Source organism: Bubalus kerabau, unplaced genomic scaffold (assembly GCF_029407905.1).
Source record: "Bubalus kerabau isolate K-KA32 ecotype Philippines breed swamp buffalo unplaced genomic scaffold, PCC_UOA_SB_1v2 scaffold_40, whole genome shotgun sequence".
Taxonomy (NCBI): domain Eukaryota; kingdom Metazoa; phylum Chordata; class Mammalia; order Artiodactyla; family Bovidae; genus Bubalus; species Bubalus kerabau.
In genome coordinates this window covers 1,854,767-1,861,164 of record NW_026577894.1, presented here as the reverse complement: position 1 = coordinate 1,861,164, position 6,398 = coordinate 1,854,767, and the positions used below count along the sequence as shown (strand labels likewise).

Below are 6,398 nucleotides of genomic sequence, written 5' to 3'. Positions count from 1 at the left end.
TATTGTACGAAATTGATTGAATAGGAGCTGGGCAATGATTGTTTCCTCCTAACAGTGACACGTGTTTGGAAACTGCCTAAGTGCTCATCAGTGAGGGGTGAAGTACAATCTGTGGACACCCCAAAAGGAATAGCCCGCCCTCCTTCCTGCCACCTTCCCCATCCCAGGAGCTCATCAGGGGTTCTGCCCATGCCCCCACCCCACCCCACAGGCACACAGGTCCTCCTGGGGTCCCCTCATCACACAGGGTTATCACTAGGCCCTCATCTCACTTGGCTTCATCTTCTTGAAGACAGGATATGTTCCTGCCTCTTCAGCCACAAATTTGTTGAGTCTTATTTGTGCTGGGTGTGGGATTTACAGGGGTAAGTAAAGCAGATGTGATCTGGAGCACAGTTAAGTGACAAGAGAGAAAAAGGAGCAGGTTATTAAGTGCGATCCCTATTATTAATATATACAACGCTGCGATGGATGGTGCATTGATTATATACCAGATGCTGTGTGTGCCCCTTCCCAAGCAGGTGTTGCCCCCTCACAATTTACAGAGGAGGACACGGTGAACGGTCATACGGTCAGGGAGTGGTGAGGGCAGGTTCACACCCACGCAGCGGGACCAGGCATTTTGCCAAACCACAGCCACCTCTCTGGTGGATGCCACCGGAATGAGATGGTTCTATGGCATGATGATTCAATGGACGTAAGTTGGAGCAAATTCCAGGAGATAGTGAAGGACAGGAAAGCCTGGAGTGCTGCAGTCCACAGAGTGGCAAAGAGGGGGACACACCTGAGTGGCTGAACTAAAACCTGAGTGTTTGCTCACTTGCTTCAGTCGTGACTGACTCTGAGACCCCAGGGACTGTAGAACACTAGCTCCTCTGTCCATGGGATTCTCCAGGCGAGAATACTGGATTGGGTTGCCATTTCCTTCTCCAGGGGATCTTCCCGACCCAGGGATCAAACCCGAGTCTCCTGCGGGTGGATGCCTTGCCATCTAAACCAGGACACTGCTAATTCCCTAGGCAAAATACAAAGAAAAAAGCTCGTGTTCTACCAAGTGGAAAGATGATTTAAGAAACAGAAGGTGTCCTTTGTTGGTATCTTTGAATCTTTCTTTAGATTTCGTTGATTTTTACTATTAAGCGTACTTGAACAAGGCAAGAGAGAAACCCCAGCATTGAAAAACAATTGACTTTTTTGAAAGAAACCTGTGCAGGTTAAGCACTCTTCGTTTTTGAGAGATGGTGAAATGCAAAATCTTGATTCAACACATATGACTTTGGTGAACTTTATTTCAAATCTACATGATGAAACCTTAAGGCGTCCAGGAAGAAAGGAGTAGAGTGGGAGACAAAAAGAGCAACTTTTCCCCTTGGTGCCATCCCAACCAGCTGCTTACTTCCTTCATCTCATGGACTACCATCTGGTCTTATCTGGTTTGTTTGATTCTTGTTTCAGGGACCGTTTCTAGTCACAAGGCTGTCAACAGTGGGGGGTGGGGTGGGGGGGTGGGGGAAGCCCTTCTTTCCATTCCACATGAGACCCAGTGGACAATCCAGGACCTGGCCACTGCATAGAGCGTGCAGCAACAATATCAACGGTGATGCTGGTTAACAACGCATATTCCTGGAATCCACTCCATTGGCTACTGAGTGTGTGCGGTGGTGGTCTGGAACCTATACCTGGAAGCTTTCTTGATGATTGCAAATGACACCGAAGTCCGAGGACGATGGAAGATCTTCACGTTTCTGCAAGAGCCACACACCTCCAGAAGGAACCACAAGACTTGCCTGACATGGTCAAGGTCTAAGCATTGGACTACACGTTGGAAGGTCTCCACCTTTGCTATTGGAGTCAAACGATCTTTCTTGGAAATGAAAATGGATCATACTGAACGTTCACATTCTTCTAGAGCATTTGAAAAGCCCTAAATTGTAGAAATCTGCTGTACGAGTTCCTTGAAAGCAAGAACCCATACTGATGGATATGTCTTAATGCCTTAGATTGTGCCTTGAATATAGCGTACACATGAACCCAGGAAAGGAAAGAATTGAATCGCCAAATATACAAAGAAATCAAAAGTGCCGAGCCAAGTGACACCTTGAGGCTTCCAAGAACTTTTCTGTCTTTCACACACTAAGTAAATCCTGAGCACCTACGATGAGCTGGGAGGCATGTCATAAGTTTCTGGAACTAGAAGGCGGAGAGAAGAAGACACAGAGTTCCTGCTTTCACTGAGACGAATCTAATGATACATCACAGGCAGATCCTTTGAGAACTTGTCGAGGGGCCTCTACCCTCACCAAAACCTGGGTGTCAGGGAAGGCTTTTCAGAGTAACCATTGCGTTGAGGTCCATAGGTGGAACCTACGTAAACCAGGGTTGAGATGCAGGAAGAATTTCAGGCAGGGAAAACAGCATCCTGGAAGTCTACGTGACCAGGGAAACTTAGGACGTTCAAGAAATGAAAATGCCCTATGGGATGGAAGCCAAAGAGTGCAGAGGGCATTCCAGGGAAAAGACATCCGAGAAGAACGTGAGGAGCAAGCATGAAGGGAATTGGTCGTATCTTCAATATGATGGGAAAATACAAGAGCCGTTGGAGCAGGATGGTGACAGAATTACATCTGCATTTCCAAACGGTCATCTTGCTCCACATCACTAATGATTGGAGAGACTCAACTCCAAACGCCAAGGAGGGACCACTTCACATGAGTCCGATTGGGCCTCATTGCAATGTCTGTCCATAGCAGATACTGGAGAAGCTGTGGAGCAAAGGGAACTCTCCTCCACGCTGAGTAGGAATGGGAGTTGGTACAGCCGGGATGGAAAAGAGTATGGAGGTTCGCGAAGAAACTAAAAGTAGAAGTAGCCTACGGTTCAGCAGTCCCACTCCCAGGCATAGATCCACCCCCAGTACAAGCCAACAAACTAGATGCCCCCTTTGGGCACATCTATCTGTGTGTGCGCTCGCATGCGCATGCGCGATCGCCTGCGAGGCTGGGGGTGGGGCGGGGGCTGGGGCTATGGCTGGAGTCGGTGCAAGCCCCGGGATTGCCTGAGGCAAGCCAAAGGAGCCCCAGATGGAGACGGGACGGCCGGTCGTCTGGTTTCCTGAAAGCCAAATGCGAATGCGGAGGGGCTCGCGGGCCGCGGGGAGGCAACCCAGGTCTGCAGCGGGAGTCGGGGCCCAGCCACCCACTCAGTCTCCCCTCCCCTGGAGGGGCTGGGGCTGCGGGGGGGGCGAGGGGGGTGTGGGTCCAAGAATTGCGACGCGGGGCGGGGGCTAAAGGACCTCTTCTGGTAGGCAAAAAAGCCTCCAGCACCCGGAAGTCCCAGGTGGTCTCCCATCCAAGATACTAAACAGGCCCGACCCTGCTTAGCTTCCGAGATCAGACGAGATCGGGCGCCTTCAGGCGGATAAGGCCAGACACGGACGCGGCCGCCGCGGGGCGCCCTAAGAGCCTTGCGCTTCGCCTCCCTTTCGCTCTGACCTGCAGGTCGGGCCAACGGGCCTCACCTCTCCTCGGGGGCCGTGTTGTACTTGAGCCGCACGACCCGCGACCGCACTCCAGCCTGCTGACGCCGGCCCGGCCCCCGAACACCGCCAACACCAGACCAGCAACCGCCTGGCCGGGCCAGGGGGCCTGATGGGCTTCCAGGACCCCCCAGTGACCGGGAGGGCGTGCGTGCGTGCGCGCGGGGCCTGGGGGGTGGGCTGAGGGGAGCGGAGGTCTCGGCGCCCTCCCACCCCCGGCCACTCCAGACCCGGCCGCGCTGGCTGAGCGGGGCCTCCCCCCCATCCTGTTCGCTGCTCAGGGCAGCGCGATCCCGGAGGTGTCGGTCTTCGGGGCCCGCCGCCTCCCGACCCCCGCGGCCCGGGGGCCTCTGAACCTCCTGCGGGCCTAGGCGCAGCGAATCTTGAGCGCCCAACTTGCCCGGCACCTGCCCGCTGCCCAAACCCACCGGGAGCCACGGAGGCGCGGTCGACCGGAGCGCCTCAGCCCCGCCCCTTTGCCCTACAGAGGCCCCCCACCCTTGTCCCCACGCCGCCCGCCAAGCACCCGACCTTCCTGAGAGAGCAGACGAACCACAGGCAGGCACACAGACAGACAGACACACACACACACACACACACACTTGAGTGTGGTCTTTGGAAATACTTCTGTTCGTAGTTGCTGGGTTGAGCCCAACTCTTATAGGACCCATGGAGTGCGGCCCATCAGGCTCCTCTGTCCGTGGCATTTCCCAGGCGAGAATACTGGAGTGGGTTGCCATTTCCTTCTCCAGGGGATCTTCCCGACCCAGGGATCAAACCCGAGTCTCCTGAGGGCGGATGCCTTGCCATCTGAACCAGCACATTGCGAATTCCCTAGGCAAAATACAAAGAAAAGAGCTCGTGTGCTACTAAGTGGAAAGATGATTGAAGAAACAGAAGTTGTCCTTTGTTGGTATCTTTGAATCTTTCTTTAGTTTTCGTTGATTTTTACTCTTAAGGCTACTTGAACAAGGCAAGGGAGAAACCCCAGAATTGAAAAGCAATTGACTTTTTTGAAAGAAACCTGTGCAGGTTAAGCACTCTTTGTTTTTGAGAGATGGTGAAATGCAAAATCTTGATTCAACACATATGACTTTGGTGAACTTTATTTCAAATCTACATGATGAACCCCTAAGGCGTCCAGGAAGAAAGGAGTAGAGCGGGAGACAAAAAGAGCAACCTTTCCCCTTGGCGCCATCCCAACCAGCTGCTTAGTTCCTTCATCTCATGGACTACCATCTGGGCTTATCTGGTTTGTCTGATTCTTGTTTCGGGGCCCGTTTCTAGTCACAAGGCTGTCAAGAGTGGGGTGGATGTTTGGGAGGGGGGGGAAGCCCTTCTTTCCATTCCACATGAGACCCAGTGGACAATCCAGGCCCTGGCTACTGCATTGAGTGTGCAGCAGCAATATCAACGGTGATGCTGGTTAACAACGCATATTCCTGGAATCCACTCCATTGGCTACTGAGTGTGTGTGGTGGTGGTCTGGAACCTATATCTGGAAGCTTTCCTTATGATTGCAAATGACACCAAAGTCTGAGGACGATGGAAGATCTTCACATTTCTGCAAGAGCCACACACCTCCAGAAGGAACCACAAGACTTGCTTGAAATGGTCAAGGTATAAGTATTGGACTAAACGTTGGAAGGTCTCCACCTTTGCTATGGAAATCAAAATATCTTTCTTTGAAGTGAAAATGGATCATACTCAACGTTCACGTTCTTGTAGAGCTTTTGAGAAGCCCTAAATTGTAGAAATCTGCTGTACGAGTTCCTTGAAAGCAAGAACCTATATTTATGGATATGTCTTAGTGCCTTAGATTGTGCCTTGATTATAGTGTACACATCAACCCAGGAAATAAAGAATTGAATCGCCAAATATACAAAGAGAGCAAAAGTGCCGAGCCAAGTGACACCTTGAGGCTTCCAAGAACTTTTCTGTCTTTCACACACTAAGTAAATCCTGAGCACCTACGATGAGCTGGGAGGCATGTCATAAGTTTCTGGAACTAGAAGGCGGAGAGAAGAAGACACAGAGTTCCTGCTTTCACTGAGACGAATCTAATGATACATCACAGGCAGATCCTTTGAAAACTTATCGAGGGGCCTCTTGTCTCACCAAAACCTGGGTGTCAGGGAAGGCTTTTCAGAGTAACAATTGCGTTGAGGTCCATAGGTTGAACCTACGTAAACCAGGGTTAAGATGCAGGACGAATTTCAGGCAGGGAAAATAGCATCTTGGAAGGCTGTGTGACCAGGGAAACTTAGAACATTCAAGAAATGAAAAATGCCCTATGGGATGGAAGCCAAAGAGTACAGAGGGCATTCCAGTTAAAAGACATCAGAGACTAACGTGGGGAACAAGCATGAAGGGATGTGATCATATATTCAATATGATGGGAAAATACAAGAGCAGTTGGGGCAGGGAGATGATAGAATTTCTCTGCATTTCCAAAATGTCGTCTTGCTCCATAACACTAATGTTTGGAGCGACTCAACTCCAAGTTACAAGGAGGGACCACTTCCACGAGTTCGAATAGTCCTCATTGCAAAGTCTGTCAATAACGAATGCTAGAGAAGATGTGGACCAAAGGGAACTCTACTCCACATGCAGATTGTGTGGGTGAATTCTCTAAGAAATTAAGGGAAGGAGTGCTACATCTTGTTTATTGTATTGTGTTTGGGGGTACTATTTTGGAATTAGAGGAGCCCATTTCTCAGTATTTGATTTCCAAACTAGGCAAGTATAATTACAGTCTGATAAGATGTAACTCAAATAACTTCTGAATGTTAATTGATTTTGAAAGAGGAAATAATCTTGCAAGAGAAATATAGACAAACAGGAAAAGCATAGTTGTCAATAT

The 6,398-nt window shown here is 50.3% G+C and overlaps 1 pseudogene; it reads right to left on the bottom strand.

Annotated features, from left to right (window-relative positions):
- Positions 1-3,311: 3,311 nt before the first annotated feature.
- On the bottom strand, positions 3,312-3,431 carry LOC129640828 (uncharacterized; annotated as a pseudogene).
- Between the last annotated feature and the right edge of the window lie 2,967 nt (positions 3,432-6,398).